Source organism: Mytilus trossulus, chromosome 1 (assembly GCF_036588685.1).
Source record: "Mytilus trossulus isolate FHL-02 chromosome 1, PNRI_Mtr1.1.1.hap1, whole genome shotgun sequence".
In the NCBI taxonomy this organism is placed as follows: Eukaryota; Metazoa; Mollusca; class Bivalvia; order Mytilida; family Mytilidae; genus Mytilus; species Mytilus trossulus.
The window spans coordinates 106,214,720-106,233,808 of NC_086373.1; the positions used below are offsets into that span (position 1 = coordinate 106,214,720).

The 19,089-nt window shown below is 33.5% G+C and overlaps 1 protein-coding gene across 2 annotated transcripts in view; it reads left to right on the plus strand.

The window, feature by feature from the left end:
* Positions 1 to 283: 283 nt before the first annotated feature.
* Positions 284 to 19,089, plus strand: part of LOC134695971 (3',5'-cyclic-AMP phosphodiesterase 4C-like) — a 230,171-nt gene continuing 211,365 nt past the window's right edge. Inside the window, exon 1 of one of the 2 annotated variants that reach the window (XM_063557480.1) lies at positions 284 to 371. The gene's annotated coding sequence lies outside the window, so the exon portion shown is untranslated. The remainder of the gene's footprint in view (positions 372 to 19,089) is intronic. The other variant, XM_063557511.1, reaches the window with a different exon arrangement.

Genomic DNA, 19,089 nt, shown 5'->3' on the forward strand with positions numbered 1-19,089 from the left:
TTCTATTTCTTTAATCAATACCTATTGTCATCTTATGTGCTTATTGTTGGGAGATGTCCACGGCAGTTAGATTTAACTTCTCTTAATGATATATCAACTCATTTGAAAAAAAAAGTCATTTGAGAATGATTTCTGATGGTGAAAATGATCAGTGACAAGATTTGATTTGTGTTAGTGGTAATCGGTAGACACATTACAACTGTTGCATCATTACTGTCAATTTTATCATCAAAGTTGTGTTTTATTTTTGAAGTTTGACAAGAAAGATCAAAGTGGCATGTTTAATGTCAGATGTAATTAACCTTCACAGGAAGTTAATGATAGCTATATAACTACCGTGATTAGACGGATTATCTACCCAAATATCAAAGGTAAGCTTTTTATCGTAGATAAGGTTTAAAACAGACTAACAAACAAGGAAACAAACAAAAAACCCCAGTAAAAACAAGAAATGGTTAATTAAAAATAAATATAGGGACATCAGTTGTAAAGAGTAAAAGTTAGATGTTGTAATAAAAAAGAATACTTTGTTGAATACTTTTATTTGGAAAGAACGGGAAAAGTATTATATAAATATTTTGTAAAAACCAAAACGCAAACAATTGCAAATGGAATGCAAATACTATAAATTAATTTAAGTCAATAGAAACTGAATCATTAAAAAGTTAATTTGCACAATTGATCGATTTTAGTTCATTTATGACAGTAGCAGATTAGTGCAAATGAGTTGTGGTCTAAATTAAGTTTTTTTTGGTGAGAATGTCAGACTGTTGAGTAACTGTTGAGTAACTAAATTGTTTGATTGATATAGTAAAGTTTATGTTTAATTATTTTTATTTCCCAGAAATCAGATAACTAACTACCTACATTCACTCATAACTAACCTTCGTTAACTTAGCTTGAGAAAAGATGAATATAACTAGGTATTTAAGGTTCTAGGTCTAATGTCATCAATCGAAAATCTTCGATAACCTTTAAAGCATCCTAGATTGAGTCTCAATAGCTGAGTGGTCTCAGTAGTTAAACACCTGTATCATTAGCCTGTCAACACTGAGTGGTCTCAGTAGTTAAACTCCTGTATCATTAGCCTGTCAACACTGAGTGGTCTCTGTCAACACTGAGTGGTCTCAGTAGCTTAACTCCTGTATCAATAGCCTGTCAACACTGAGTGGTCTCAGTAGCTAAACTCCTGTATCGTTAGCCTGTCAACACTCAGTGGTCTCAGTAGCTAAACTCCTGTATCGTTAGCCTGTCAACACTGAGTGGTCTCAATAGCTAAACTCCTGTATCGTTAGCCTGTCAACACTCAGTGGTCTCAGTAGCTAAACTCCTGTATCGTTAGCCTGTCAACACTCAGTGGTCTCAGTAGCTAAACTCCTGTATCGTTAGCCTGTCAACACTCAGTGGTCTCAGTAGCTAAACTCCTGTATCGTTAGCCTGTCAACACTCAGTGGTCTCAGTAGCTAAACTCCTGTATCGTTAGCCTGTCAACACTCAGTGGTCTCAGTAGCTAAACTCCTGTATCGTTAGCCTGTCAACACTCAGTGGTCTCAGTAGCTAAACTCCTGTATCGTCAGCCTGTCAACACTCAGTGGTCTCAGTAGCTAAACTCCTGTATCGTCAGCCTGTCAACACTCAGTGGTCTCAGTAGCTAAACTCCTGTATCGTCAGCCTGTCAACACTGAGTGGTCTCAGTAGTTAAACACCTGTATCATTAGCCTGTCAACACTGAGTGGTCTCAGTAGTTAAACTCCTGTATCATCAGCCTGTCAACACTGAGTGGTCTCAGTAGTTAAACTCCTGTATCATTAGCCTGTCAAGACTGAGTGGTCTCAGTAGTTAAACACCTGTATCATTAGCCTGTCAACACTGAGTGGTCTCAGTAGTTAAACTCCTGTATCATTAGCCTGTCAAGACTGAGTGGTCTCAGTAGTTAAACTCCTGTATCATTAGCCTGTCAAGACTGAGTGGTCTCAGTAGTTAAACTCCTGTATCATTAGCCTGTCAAGACTGAGTGGTCTCAGTAGTTAAACTCCTGTAATGAGCCTGTCAACACTGAGTGGTCTCAGTAGTTAAACACCTGTATCATTAGCCTGTCAACACTGAGTGGTCTCAGTAGTTAAACACCTGTATCATTAGCCTGTCAACACTGAGTGGTCTCAGTAGTTAAACACCTGTATCATTAGCCTGTCAAGACTGAGTGGTCTCAGTAGTTAAACACCTGTATCATTAGCCTGTCAAGACTGAGTGGTCTCAGTAGTTAAACACCTGTATCATTAGCCTGTCAACACTGAGTGGTCTCAGTAGTTAAACACCTGTATCATTAGCCTGTCAACACTGAGTGGTCTCAGTAGTTAAACACCTGTATCATTAGCCTGTCAACACTGAGTGGTCTCAGTAGTTAAACACCTGTATCATTAGCCTGTCAACACTGAGTGGTCTCAGTAGTTAAACTCCTGTATCATTAGCCTGTCAACACTGAGTGGTCTCAGTAGTTAAACACCTGTATCATTAGCCTGTCAACACTGAGTGGTCTCAGTAGTTAAACACCTGTATCATTAGCCTGTCAACACTGCAGTAGCTAAACTCCTGTATCATTAGCCTGTCAACACTGAGTGGTCTCAGTAGCTAAACTCCTGTATCATTAGCCTGTCAACACTGAGTGGTCTCAGTAGCTAAACTCCTGTATCATTAGCCTGTCAACACTGAGTGGTCTCAGTAGCTAAACTCCTGTATCATTAGCCTGTCAACACTGAGTGGTCTCAGTAGCTAAACTCCTGTATCATTAGCCTGTCAACACTGAGTGGTCTCAGTAGTTAAACTCCTGTATCATTAGCCTGTCAACACTGAGTGGTCTCAGTAGTTAAACTCCTGTATCATTAGCCTGTCAACACTGAGTGGTCTCAGTAGCTAAACTCCTGTATCATTAGCCTGTCAACACTGAGTGGTCTCAGTAGCTAAACTCCTGTATCATTAGCCTGTCAAGACTGAGTGGTCTCAGTAGCTAAACTCCTGTATCATTAGCCTGTCAACACTGAGTGGTCTCAGTAGTTAAACTCCTGTATCATTAGCCTGTCAACACTGAGTGGTCTCAGTAGTTAAACTCCTGTATCATTAGCCTGTCAACACTGAGTGGTCTCAGTAGTTAAACTCCTGTATCATTAGCCTGTCAACACTGAGTGGTCTCAGTAGTTTAACTCCTGTATCATTAGCCTGTCAACACTGAGTGGTCTCAGTAGCTAAACTCCTGTATCATTAGCCTGTCAACACTGAGTGGTCTCAGTAGTTAAACTCCTGTATCATTAGCCTGTCAACACTGAGTGGTCTCAGTAGTTAAACTCCTGTATCATTAGCCTGTCAACACTGAGTGGTCTCAGTAGTTAAACTCCTGTATCATTAGCCTGTCAACACTGAGTTTGTGAGTTTGAATCCCACATGTGGTGTTTTGTTCAACTCCAATCCAAATGTCCGTATCTTGTTGAAGGTCTTTAAAAACAAGTGAATAGTTTAAGGTAGAGGCAAGCTGTATACTAAAATCTACTTGCAACTAACTGTGTTTTTAAGTTAGAGATTTTGGAATTCACCAAATTTCCTAAGGGTGTATCAAACATACCAACCGTGGGTTGATCTGACCAAAACTTCAAATTTTACAGAATTATTTGGACTATGACTTCATCCCATAATGTTTAACCTTGTGTAGCTGTATACCTGATTTAGTATAATGATATCACAGAAGTCGGTGATCTGGACCATCCTTTCACTGATATCTGTAAAATTATTCCCAGAATTTATCTGCAATTTATTCTTTACTAATTTCCATTGAATTACGATTAAATTGTTTCTGCAATAGATTTTTATAGGCCATCATATTATAAAATGATATGTTTGAATGCATCTCTGATATCAAATTTAGTTATTATGACAGACATTTCAGTCTTCAATACATTGAAATTAATTTCACTTATTTTTACAATTTTTAACTTTTGATAAGGTTAAAATATTAAATTATTTACACTGTTTATTTAACAAATTATGTAAACCACATTGCACAGTTTGTTAATATTGGTAAGAAGTGGTTATATTGTATTTATTATGTAATAGCTACCAAATATGATTTGAAAGCTCTATGATGGAATATTTGGACATTAATTGATTGACATTCTATTTAGTGGTATAGCGAAGGAAACGGGATGATCAACGTGGTTTCCTGGTTAACTATTGGCTTTAATTAACGCTTGACTTCCTCCTGGGGAAATCATATAAAATCTTGTAAATTGGAGAAATCCTAGTCTGATAAAGAATTAAAACAGTTTTCCCTGAAACAATTAATTGACTATTGTCTTGTATGCTTGAAAATATACTTTTGTTCTAACATAAGTTTTATATTTTCACATACAATGAAGTAAATTATAGCCTGTATTATGTGACAAGATATATCGTCTCGTACATTGAAGTGAATTATAGCTTGCATTGTGTAAGACCAAGAATAACAGGATATTTTGGTTTTTTAATGAATAAAACTACCATTAAATGTAATTTATAGCTAAGATTATGATAAATTGAGCTTATACAATTATAGTCTGGGTTGAAAATATCTTAATAGTAGACTAGTACATTGTATAAGTAGTCTTTAGGACTGATGTATGGTCAAAGCCTTTAACATATGCTTTTTGCAAAATACCAGCCAATAACTGTATAGACCCATACCTATATTCAAAAGATTCAGTCAAATATATCAATTTTTTGTCATCAATATATAATTTGCACCAAAAGAGATACTAAAGGGTTAAAACTATAACTGTTTGCATGTTTAAAATGAAATTTTTACAAATGAATAAAGGGAAGGGGAAGAATCCTTTTGATTTTGGGGTCAATAGGAAAAAGGTCAAGGTCACTTTGGTGTGTTACTTAAAGTACACTTTTTTTTCATTAAAAGAAGTTTCAATTTAACGATTTAATTTCCCATTACATTGGATGAAAGATATAGGGGAGGTGGAGATATCAATTGATTTTTAGCTCACCTGACCTGAAAGGTCAAGTGAGCTTTTCTCATCACTTGACATCCGTCCAAAATGGTCAATTGAGCTCCGAAGGAGTTATTGCCCTTTATAGTCATTTTTTTTACAATTTTTACTAACATTTTCCACTGAAACTACTGGGCCAATCATTATAGATAGAGATATTTGTAAGCAGAAAGAATGTTCAGTTAAGTAAGATCTACAAACACATCACCATCACCAAAACACAATTTTGTCATGAATCCATCTGTGTCCTTTGTTGATTATTCACATAGACCAAGGTGAGTGACACCGGCTCTTTAGAGACTCTAGTTTGGGTTTATAGGTCAAAGGTCAAGGTCACTAACTAAAAGCAGTTAAAGATAATAATTTTGGGGTCTTATACACAAAAGATTAACTTGGTCTAAGGAATTAGAATCTGAAAATAATAAAGTTGTGTATGCTCTAAAACCTTTAGAAACTTTGAAACATGAATCTTTTTTAAAATCTTGTGAAAAATTAAAATGTGGTAAAAATTTGGAAAACAAGGTTCCTTATGAGATTCATTGTTACAAGCAGATTCCCTATCTAGGTCAGTGATACAATCTCCTGGGCCCCTTTTGAATATTATGCTTTCATTAAATGAATGGATTCTTTCTTGAAGTATTTATATTGGAAAAGGAATGATATAGGTGGGATGCACATGAGACTATAAATCTCTAGTAAAACTCAGAAATAACCAATATAGAGCACATTTATTGCTATTCTTTGGTGGAAGATCTTTAGTGATTAACTAAACATTTCACAGCTAAAAACACAATTGATTATACATTGTTGTATACAATAATTCCATTTTAATTTGGTTTTGTTTTTCCCCTGTTTACTACATACATTGCTGAAGGTAATGTATGTAAGTCTGACTTTTGAAGTGTATGGGCTTTGTATGAAGGCAGAAGAACTGGACTATAGCCCATCTCTTGACTAATGGTCCAAAATTAACTTCCGGGAGGACTGTATACAAACTGTTAAATGATCAGGTGATAAATAATGAATCTGTCTTATGAAATTATTTTTAGGTGTCTGTTCAACTGGCTTAACCTTTAACCTTATATTCGAGGTCTTATTCATGTACTAATTTGTTTGAAATTTGTATTTTTAGCTCACCTGACCTGAAATCTGACGTGGGGTAAAAGTGTTTATCAGGTCAAACTCTATCTGCCCTGAAATTGTCAGATGAATTCGACATTCCTTTGTTGGGTTGCTGCCCCTGAATTGGTAATTTTAAGGAAATTTTGCTGATTTTGGTTATTATCTTGAATACTATTATAGATAGAGATAAACTGTAAACAGCAATAATGTTCAGCAAAGTAAGATTTACAAATAAGTCAAGTGACCAAAATGGTCAGTTGACCCCTTTAGGAGTTATTGCCCTTTATTGTCAATTTTTAACCATTTTTGGTTATCATTTACAAAAATCTTCTCCTCTGAAACTACTGGGCCAAATTAATCCAAACTTGGCCACAATCATCTTTGGGGTATCTAGTATAAATGTGTCCGGTGACCCAGCCATTAAATCAAGATGGCCGCCACAGCTAAAATAGAGCATAGGGGTAAAATGCAGTTTTTGGCTTATAACTCAAAAACCAAAGCATTTAGAGCAAATCTGACGTGGGGTAAAAATGTTTATTATGTCAACATCTATCTGCTCTGAAATTATCAAATGAATCACACAACCTGTTGTTGGGTAGCTGTCCCTGAATCGGTAATTTTAAGGAAATTTGTCTTATTTTGGTTATTATCTTGAATAATATTATAGAGATAAACTGTAAACAGCAATAATGTTCAGCAAAGTAAGATTTACAAATGAGTCAAAATGACTGAAATGGTCAATTGACCCCCTAAGGATTTATTGTCCTTTATAGTCAATTTTTAACAATTTTCATAAAATTTGTAATTTTTATAAACATTTTCCACTGAAACTACTGGGCCAAGTTCAGTATAGATAGAGATAATTGTAAGCAGCAAGACTGTTTAGTAAAGTAAGATGTACAAACACATCACCATCACTAAAACACAATTTTGTCATGAATCCATCTGCTTCCTTTGTTTAATATTCACATAGACCAAGGTGAGCGACACAGGCTCTTTAGAGACTCTAGTTTGTTATTATCTTGAATATTTTTATAGATAGAGATACTTTTAACAGCAATAATGTACAGCAAAGTAAGACCTAAAAATAAGTCAACATGACCAAAATGATTGATTGACTTCTGAAGGAATATTGCCCTTTATAGTCAATTTTTAACAATTTTCATAAAATTTGTAAATTTTTACTAACATTTTCCACTGAAAGTACTGGGCCAATCATTATAGATAGAGATAACTGTAAGCAGCAAGAATGTTCACTAAAGTAAGATCTACAAACACTTCACCATTACCAAACACAATTTTGTCATGAATCCATCTGTGTCCTTTGTCGAATATTCACATAGACCAGGGTGAGTGACATAGGCTCCTTAGAGCCTCTAGTTAATTTTTGTCTGTATAAAATTAGAGGTAATATTTCTGGATTACAAACTTCATGTCAAAGCCAAGCTTGTTTTTAGCTCACCTGGCCCAAAGGGCCAAGTGAGCTTTTCCCATCACTTTGCGTCCGTCGTCCGTCGTTGTCCGTCGTCCGTCGTTGTTGTTAACTTTTACAAAAATCTTCTCCTCTGAAACTACTGGGCCAAATTGAACCAAACTTGGCCACAATCATCATTGGGGTATCTAGTTTAAAAAATGTGTGGCGTGACCCGGTCAACCAACTAAGATGGCCGCCACGGCTAAAAATAGAACATAGGGGTAAAATGCAGTTTTTGGCTTATAACTCAAAAACCAAAGCATTTAGAGTAAATCTGACATCAGGTAAAAATGTTTATCAGGTCAAGATCTATCTGCCCTCAAATTTTCAGACGAATAGGACAACCCGTTGTTGGGTTGCTGTCCCTGAATTTGTAATTTTGAGGAAATTTTGCTGTTTTTGGTTATTATCTTGAATATTATTATAGATAGAGATAAACTGTAAACAGCAAATATGTTCAGCAAAGTAAGATTTACAAATAAGTCAACATGACCGAAATGGTCAGTTGACCCCTTTAGGAGTTATTGCCCTTTATAGTCAATTTTTAACCATTTTTCGTAAATCTTAGTTATCTTTTACAAAAATCTTCTCCTCTAAAACTACTGGGCCAAATTAATCCAAACTTGGCCACAATCATCTTTGGGGTATCTAGTTTAAAAAATGTGTGGCGTGACCCGGTCAACCAACCAAGATGGCCGCCACGGCTAAAAATAGAACATAGGGGAAAATGCAGTTTTTGGCTTATAACTCAAAAACCAAACAATAAGAGCAAATCTGACATGGGGTATAATTATTTATCAGGTCAAAATCTATCTGCCCTGAAATTTTCAGACGAATCGGACAACCCGTTGTTGGGTTGCTGCCCCTAAATTGGTAATTTTGAGGAATTTTGCTGTTTTGGCTTATTATCTTGAATATTATTATAGATAGAGATAAACTGTAAACAGCAATTATGTTCAGCAAAGTAAGATTTACAAATAAGTCAACATGACCGAAATGGTCAGTTGACCCCTTTAGGAGTTATTGCCCTTTATAGTCAATTTTTAACCATTTTTCGTAAATCTTAAGTTTTCTTTTACAAAAATCTTCTCCTCTGACACAACTGGGCCAAATTAATCCAAACTAGGCAACAATCATCTTTGGGGTATCTTGTTTTAAAAATGTGTTCGGTGACCCGGCCATCAAATCAAGATGGCCGCAACAGCTTAAAATAGAACATAGGGGTAAAATGCAGTTTTTGGCTTATAACTCAAATACCAAAGCATTTAGAGCAAATCTGATATGGGGTAAATTTTTTATCAGATCAAGATCTATCTGCCCTGTAATTTTCAGATAAATCTGACAACCCATTGTTGGGTTGCTGTCCCTGAATTGGTAATTTTAAGGAAATTTTGCTGTTTTTGGTTATTATCTTGAATATTATTATAATTAGAGATAAACTGTTAACAGCAATAATGTTCAGCAAAGTAAGATTTACAAATAGGTCAACATGACCGAAATGGTCAATTGACCCACTAAGGATTTATTTTCCTTTATAGTCAATTTTTAACAATTTTCATAAAATTTGTAAATTTTTATTAACATTTTCCACTGAAACTACTGGGCCAAGTTCATTATAGATAGAGATAATTGTAAGCAGCAAGACTGTTTAGTAAAGTAAGATTTACAAACACATCACCATCACTAAAACACAATTTTGTCATGAATCCATCAGCTTCCTTTGTTTAATATTCACATAGACCAAGGTGAGCGACACAGGCTCTTTAGAGCCTCTAGTTTTAATTTTTCAAAGAAAATTCAATGTTCTTTTGACCTTAGAAGTTTTAATGAATATTCATAATTCCTCACAGTGGATTATCCAGGATATAACTATCAGTTATATTACACAAAATTTTTGTTTTGTAACACTTTATTTTTTAAAAGACAAAAAGCACACTCAAGTTAATACCACCTTATAATGATTTTCAAGTTCCTTTTCATTTTGGTTTAATAGTTTTCAAATCAGTGCAAATAAGTTAGTGAACGACAAGTTTAATTACGCCATTTTTGGAAGTCAAATTACTGCACAGATTAACTCAGAGAACAAAAAAATTCCAATTTAAATGAGATAACACTATTAAATTGAACAAATGATAATGGTGACAGCTGCAACATACAGTTGATAAATACAGAGGAAATTTGTTTGACAAATGTTGTGAAAAATAAATGTTAACTTGCATTATATAATTAATGGATAATGGTCATTAATGGGAAAACAAGGTAAGTCAAATTTAAGAGTAAAGGAATTGAAATTTTGTTTTTAACTACAATTCATATACATAACATCGCCTTTATTTAGCTGACTTAGCTTCAAAGAGCACTATTTGAGATATTCAACATCCATTGTAACGTTTAAAACAAACCAATTGATCAATTTTAACCAAGTTGTACTGCATCATCATTTGGGTGTGTGACTTGTGGTTGGTCACTTTCATATACTATGGATTCATTAATATTTGTTGGATACCAATTTTTCATGGTTCTCTTGGCACAGGAGAACCACAAATTTAGATGTTCAACAAATTACTAATTTTCTAATGGAATGTACACAGAAATCCCTGAAACAACGAAATTAAATATCCACGAAAATGCAAATTTTCTTCATGGTTCCCAAGAAAATAAATAAATCCACGGTCTAAGAATATATAATGGACACAAAGATTGAGATCTCCAATAGTTTGTGGTTAATAAGAATAATAGATATTAAAGTTGATTTGACATTTACTTATTGTCTGTTGAGAGTTTTATGAGATTAAATCATTTATTGACAAATCTGTACTCTTTATTGGAAATATTATTGAAATCTGTGATGGATCTAATAGTATGGTAATCATTAATTAAAGATATTGGAAAAATAAACGAAAGAAATGAATTGATAATCGATTTGTTCAAAAGAAAACATTTATTCTGTCAGGTTTAAGCTAATTGAATGATTTTTAATCATGCTTATATGTTAGACATGGAAAACAAATTCATTCTCTGAAATTATCATTTCAAATACGCCAACCTAAGTTATTTGAGTATCTTATCTTTGCATATTTGTATAAAAAACTTAGGTAGGCAATGTTAGTGTAGAAGCTAGAGTCTTCCTAAGGTAAGGTTTCTGATATTTACTCTTCATCCTCCAATTGTCAATGCTTGTTATTCAGAATCAGCTTGAAAAAGACTGATAATTAATTATATATAATAATGGTGATGATTTGAATTATGATTGAAATTAAATGGAAAGAAAAACACTTTGATGGTACATAACTCTCTAATCTGCTATTTGAAGATATAGTAATGGTCTGCTGTCTCCATTCATTCTATCATAACCTGTTATAATTGGTCACACATTATTAGTGACTATATTAGGTTAGATGCTTGAATGTGATGTGTAGATGATCATAAAATTCTGCTATTCTGATCTGTTTTTGTTAGTATAGTGACCCTTGGTTATTTTCATATATATAAATGAACAACTATGCATAGTTACTTCATCTTTGTTGTGATACTCTGTTAACACCTCATATTAAACATTATGGAAATCAGAGTGATTGTAAGGTGCTAACATTTACTGAAAGCAAGCTCAATATACCAGCTGATATGAATTTGTTTCTACACCATAGTATCCTGAATAGATTTCAAACATTTATATAATGAAAAGTAACACCAGTTTTGATCTTGCACAATGCCTTGAGTAAGCTTCTAAAAATGTGTTGTTACACCACTGGCCAATACAAGGGGAAAGTTGAGTGTCGAAAAACATGTTTAATTACCACATTTTGGATTGGCCTGTTCCAATGTTGGAACCTGTCATGAGTGGTTGTGGTTTGTTTTTGTTAGTCATATTTTTTTCGTTAAATGTTAGGTACGAATTTGTTCTTGTGTTGGTCTGTTGTGCACTTGTAACTGTCCAAGGTTTAATGGAGGGTTGGGTGCCCTCTTATATGTTTAATTCCGCCACAATCTGCATGTGGCTGTCCCAAATCAAGAGTTAATAAATCAGTGGTTTCTGTTTGTTTCAGTATATCATCTTTGTTTTATAGTTTATTATTTTGTACTTGAATTAGGTCTGAAGTTTCCTCATTTGCACTGTATTACATTTGTCATTTCGATGCCTTTTATAGGTTGTTATGTGGTATAGATTTTGCTCATTGTTAAAAAGCTGTACAGTGACCGATAGTTGCTTACTTCTATGTCATTCTTTCTTTGTCATTTGGCCTCTTGATATCTTTTTTGTAAACAATTATAAGAAGGTCATACTATGAAATACCAATTGATGTCAATCCCTCAAAACAGAGTATGATTAAAACTTAAATATCAAGAAGTCTATGAAGCCAAAAAAGATAAAATTGAAAGATTCTTTGCTCTAGTTTTAACTCAGCTATTGGTTTAAAACTAACAAGGATAAGTACAGAATATACTTATGTTACCTAATAGTTGTCATGAAAATTGTATAAGAAAACACGTTTTATTAATTATATTACTGTGTCCTGACTACTATTGCACTCCAGCTATTGCAACTCATTAAGAATTCCAACAATTTTTTTTCATGAATTCAACTGTTCAACTGGTCAGAAAGGCACCAACTGTTTCTCTAAAAAGGCTTTGTTTCCTTTGCTATGAAACCTATGTGTGAGTTCATGGTGTCTAGATAATGCTCAAATCGAATATCTTTATTTTAAAATTGTGGTGATTGATTATTAGCTCACCTGGCCCGAAGGGCCAAGTGAGCTTTTCTCATCACTTGGCGTCCGTCGTCCGTCGTCGTCCGTCGTCGTTAACTTTTACAAAAATCTTCTCCTCTGAAACTACTGGGCCAAATCAAACCAAACTTGGCCACAATCATCATTGGGGTATCTAGTTTAAAAAATGTATGGCATGACCCGGTCAACCAACCAAGATGGCCGCCACAGCTAAAAATAGAACATAGGGGTAAAATGCAGTTTTTGGCTTATAACTCAAAAACCAAAGCATTAAGAGCAAATCTGACATGGGGTAAAAATGTTTATCAGGTCAAGATCTATCTGCCCTGAAATTTTCAGATGAATCGGTCAATCGGTTGTTGGGTTGCTGCCCCTGAATTGGTAATTTTGAAGAAATTTTGCTGTTTTTGGTTATTATCTTGAATATTATTATAGTTAGAGATAAACTGTAAACAGCAATAATGTTCAGCAAAGTAAGATCTACAAATAAGTCAACATGACCAAAATGGTCAGTTGACCCGTTTAGGAGTTATTGCCCTTTATAGTCAATCTTAAACCATTTTTCATAAATCGAAGTAATCTTTTACAAAAATCTTCTCCTCTGAAACTACTTGGCCAAATTAATCCAAACTTGGCCACAATCATCTTTGGGGTATCTAGTTTAAAAAATGTGTGGCGTGACCTGGTCAACCAACCAAGATGGCCACCACCGCTAAAAATAGAACATAGGGGTAAAATGCAGTTTTTGGCTTATAACTCAAAAACCAAAGCATTTTGAGGAAATCTGACATGGGATAAAAATGTTTATCAGGTCAAGAACTATCTGCCCTGAAATTTTCAGATGAATCGGTCAATCGGTTGTTAGGTTGCTGCCCCTGAATTGGTAATTTTGAGGAAATTTTGCTGTTTTTGGTTATTATCTTGAATATTATTATAGATAGAGATAAATTGTAAACAGCAATAATGTTCAGCAAAGTAAGATCTACAAATAAGTCAACATGACCAAAATGGTCAGTTGACCCCTTTAGGAGTTATTGCCCTTTATAGTCAATCTTGAACCATTTTTCATAAATCGAAGTAATCTTTTACAAAATCTCCACTGAAACTACTAGGCCACAATCATCTTTGGGGTATCTAGTTTGAAAAATGTGTCCGATGACCTGGCCATTCAACCAAGATGGCCGCCACGGCTAAAAATGGAACATTGGGGTAAAATGCAGTTTTTTGCTTATAACTATGAAACCAAAGCATCTAGAGCAAATCTGACAAGAAGTTAAATTGTTAATCAAGTCAATATCTATCTGCCCTGAATTTTTCAGATGAATTGGACAACTGGTTGTTGGGTTGCTGCCCTCCAATTGGTAATTTTTAAAGAAATTTTGCTGTTTTTGGTTATCTTGAATACTATTATAGATAGCGATAAACTGTAAACAGCAATAATGTTCAGCAAAGTAAGATCTACAAATAAGTCAACATGACCTAAATGGTCAATTGACCCCTTAAGGAGTTATTGCCCTTTATAGTCAATTTTTAACAATTTTCATTAATTTGGTAAATTTATGTAAATTTTTACCAAATATAGTTCTCTGTTACTAATGGGCAAAGTTCATGATAGATATAATTGTAAGAAGCAAAATCGTTCAGTAAAGTAAGAACTTCAAACACATCACCATCACCAAAATACAATTTTGTCATGAATCCATTTGTGTCCTTTGTTTAATATGCACATAGACCAAGGTGAGCGACACAGGCTCTTTAGAGCCTCTTGTTTTTTTCTTGGCTGTATCTTAGAACAAAAACTTTCTATCAGTACATGACCCAACAAGAAATTAATACAATATTTATTATACCTGTGACCTTACATGAAATTAAATCAATTGCAGCTTTGTTAATAAGATTTCATCTTTTTGTAAAAAGGCTGTTTAGGTATTGATTATATGTCTAAATTGTCATACCTGTCCATGCCATAGAAAACTTCATTAAGACATGATTATATAAGTTGAGGAGATGCAGATTTCTTCACAGAATTTCTTGTTTTTTCCAGTTATAGTTTGAATTTAGTTTATATTCAGTTGTACAAGGAATCAAGAAGAACTGACATTTCTTTACATAATTTCTTTTCTTTTCTGTTACAGTTAGATTTGATTTTATAACAGGGAAACATTGCTGTTCTTAGCATTATACATAGATTTCTGAAGAGTATCTAATTACGTCAAGTTTTATGCCAAAAGAAGACAATTGAGACATTGACTTCATTTGGAATGTGTTAATCAGTCTTACGATAGGTGTTTAGTAAGAATTTTAAACTTTCATTTATATTTTAAGAATTTAAAGGGGTCCAGAAAAGGTATTTAAACAATAATTACTTGTTTTCTTGAACTTCTGATATTTCAAATGTATTGTATTCTGTAATGGAATGCCAAAAAAAACCCAGAAAAAATCAGTATAAAATGAGAGAACAGGAGAGTCAAGAGTTCCAAAAGAGTATGTGAGTTGGATGTACATACAAAATAACTCCTAATTAAAGAAAGGAACAAAATTGCTTCATCTGTAAGTTGGAGGGGGGAGTATTGTATGGGATAAATCATAATCAAAAATTTTATTTATACATTAAAAATGATAACTTATGAAATATTTAACATAAATTAAATCACAAAATACAAATTTATTTGTTTGTACTGTGTCTACACAGCAGATTAGCAGTTGTTGCAGAATTAATATCTGATGTGGGTATTAAATGGAACTCAGAGAGTACTTACTAATTAAATTATACATTGCATTAATGATGAAGGATTTTGTTTAGCTTCATTTAAATATAAACTGAACATGAACACTTCAATATTGTTTTTTTTAGATGGTGATCTTTCCTTAAATTATATTGTTGTTCTGATACCAAACATCTGTTGCCATAGATACTGATGATTGTCTAAATGTAGAACTTTTTATTTGCTGTTTCAAAATAGCGAAACTTTTGACTTTAAGGTAGCACAATATTCTAATTCAGAAAATTTTGGGCTCTTATATTAAAGTAGATATCATCTTGCCATTTAAAAAAATATTACTGTAATACCAATGAAGAACATATCAAATGAGAGATAGCCAATAACCAAAGGGGTTTGTTTATAAACCACCACTATCTCACAATTTTAGGAAGACAACTAAAAAAATCTTTAAACCATTCTTAATCTCGTATAAAAATTGTCCACTCAAGGGATAGTAATTGTACGTTTTATTCATTAGGAATTGTATAAAGATAGCATAAAATTGTTTTTTTTTTACCTGCTTTGCAACAACATAAGTAGATTTACGTAACCGTTGGACTATATTTGTTTGATCATCTGTCTGAAGGAGCTTGGGAAAACAATTTTGTCAAACTTTTCCTGGCTTTTGTGGAATGGATGATTTTATATTTGGTATTCAGTCTTTAAGAGTTTTTGTTTTAAATCATAATCATTTTATTAGTATTTTATGTAAATTGGTAAATTTTCTTGTCAGAACTAAAAAAAACTTATTGACCATTGTAACGCAGCTGATTCTGATTGTGTCTAAAAAGCCACAAAGCACCAATTGTTCTAATGGTTATATTATGCAGTATCTAAGCTGTTAATCTTTGTACCATGAGGACCCTCTTTGTCTAGCACTCAATAATGGTCATTTTATGTATGTCTAAACCTGACATGGTTAAAAGCAGTAATAATGAATGTTATTGGTGTCAGAAGTAGGGGATGAATGATGTTGTCTATGAAGAACATTCTTATTTGTCCTCATCTGTTCTGTGAGACACAAATGTCTATAGAATTGATTGGATAGGTTTAAAGTTTCATATAATGAATTGTTACCTTTACATACAAATGAAATAAGAGAAAACAGTTTAATGTCATATATCCCTCTCATGTGTTGTATACTTGCCTTAAAAAGTCCTTGATGTTATCAATACTATTGGTCCCTTCACATTATGCTTACAAGCAGAAAGTTATGTGGATGCTGTCATGTCTAAATTAAGAGCATATAATGACAGACAAGAATAATTTATTGTTTCTTTTTGTACATTAATGTTCATTCTTCAATTTAAAAGATCAATAATAATTTCTGTTGTTCTGCATTGGCATCCTCCTTGTCACAATTTTATAATATCCAACACTTTCACACCAACTGGACAAAATTCCACCAATCTTATGCAGATTCTCCTAGAGGACATGCAGTTGAACACCCATTTTGGGGTTTTCCATATCAAAACATTGAATTTGTCAATTCTGTTTATTATTTGGGGTGAGAAGGCGGCCCATTTTCTTTGATAGCCTCAACTTTAATAAGTTTAAACACTTAACTTAAAGTCATCATTTATGAAGAAAAAGCAAAAGGGGAAGTGGTGGGGAACACTGTCTTCCAGATTTCCTATTATTTATTGTTTATGTGTTGAGGAATCCAAGTTCTCAAACAGTTGTGAAAGATAAGTAAATTATACATGTACTCATAACTAAAAGAAGAAAAACAAGGTCTTTACACTAGAAAGGTCAAGACAAGGGCTATAATTAGGACTACCTATAATTAGGATTAGAGTAGCAGATTTGGCTTATTGTATAGAATTAAAGCCTCTTTTTTAGCTCAACTGACCTTCGGGCCAAGTGAGCTTTTCACATCACTTTGGGTCCGTCGTCGTCTGTCGTCCGTCGTCTGTCGTTGTCCGTTGTCATTAACTTTTACCAAAATCTTCTCCTCTGAAACTACTGGGCTAAATTAAACCAAACTTAGCCAAAATCATCATTGGGGTATGTTGTTTAAAAAATTTGTCTGGTGACCTGGTTAACTATCCAAGATGGCCTCTGTGGCTAAAAATAGAACATAGGGGTAAAATGCAGTTTTTGGCCTATAACTCAAAAACCAAAGCATTTTTTGACATGGAGTAAAATTGTTAACCAGGTGATGATCTATCTACCCTGAAATTTTCAGATGAATTCGACAACCCATTGTTGGGTTGCTGCCCCTGAATTGGTAATTTTAAGGAAATTTTTCTGTTTTTGGTTATCTTGAAAATTATTAAAGGTAGAGATAAACTGTAAACAGCAATAATGTTCAGCAAAGTGAGATTTACAAATAAGTCAACATGACCGCAACATCCAATTGACCCCTTAAGGAGTTATTGTCCTTTATAGTCAATTTTAAACAATTTTCATAAAAAATTTAAAATTTTTCCACTGAAACTACTGGGTCAAGTTCATTATAGATAGAGATAATTGTAAGCAGCAAGAATGTTCAGTAAAGTAGTTTATGACTAAGTAAGTAAGTCTGTATAATGCAAATAGAGTAGTAAACTTTTGTGAGGAAGCCATTAAAAATACAGATATTTATTTGATCAGTGTGTTTTCCCCTGAATATTTAAAGTTATGACATGTTACATCTATAAATAGAAATCATTCTTCTACAGATTACAAAAGACTAATCATGATTTGCTCATCTAACTCAAAGACCCATGTGATCTGTTCTGTTTTCTTTGTGTTTACTAACGGGATAACGTTTTTTGAGAAGTGTCTGAAACCATTTTTATCTGATCTAGTCATTTGAGGACAAGAGAAGAGGGAAATGTACCTCCCTTTTCATCTTCTGTTTCCCCTGGCAGAAATGGTGAAACTTTCATTAGTTTTATTTAGGGGAGGGTTATTTTATCTAAAGAAGCATTATTGCTTAAAGAGGATCTTAATTTAATGAAATTGCCAAAAATATGCAATATTTTTATGACTGAAAAAAATAAAACACCAACATTTTTATGGTACAGATAACCTAGTAGATTTATTATCTTTAAATGAACCGAATTGTGACAGCTATTGGTTTGTGGTGAAGAATCAAATCTTGTTTCTTGGTGAGTATCTTATTTAAAATGAAAACCAAGTCTTTCTTCATTATTGTTTGCTATTGAATACATTTTTTATGTGAAAATTTCATTAATTAGTTTTGTTGTCAAGTAATTAAATGTCGTTTACACCTGGGGATGTTGTAGTGTCACAGGTATTAATTTTTCCCAATAATATAGTTAGATATATTGAACATCTATCATATGGTCTGTGACATACTTGGACTTGTTTAATTATTATTGTCATAACATCTGTGTCTCTTGGACCTAAATTAAAACTCAGTTGAAGTTTTCATTCTTATCTATTTAGTGGTTGTAATTAAATCTTTTGTTCAATAATTATTGTTGATCAGGCTTTGAGGGATACATGTTGGTCACGACTGTGGTATAGATTTAGTGTAGTATTTGAGACTATTGCAAGCTGTTATACCTCATCATGCAAACACTAGTATAAGTACCTTGAAATCGAAAAATAACTTCGATTTTTGAAGAAAGGACAAAAAATTGAGATACTTAATTTTGATTTCATGATATCTGCATACAGATATCAGAATGTGAGTTCTTATATTTGCAATACTCGCCCAGTCTCATTATTCACATTGATTAAAACCTCTTTAATTATTTCTGAATTTACAGTATACAGCTGCCAGCATGTTTGATTATATCAGTAGTATTCCTAGCAATGTTCATTTCCACAACCTCATTTTTATGGTCCAGTGACAATTTGGAAAAACTAGAGGCTCTAAAGAGCCTGTGTCCCTCACCTTGGTCTATGTGAATGTTAAACAAAGGAAGCAGATGGATTCATGACAAAATTGTGTTTTGGTGATGGTGATGTGTTTGTACATCTTACATACTGAACATTCTTGCTGCTTACAATTATTACTTGTACAT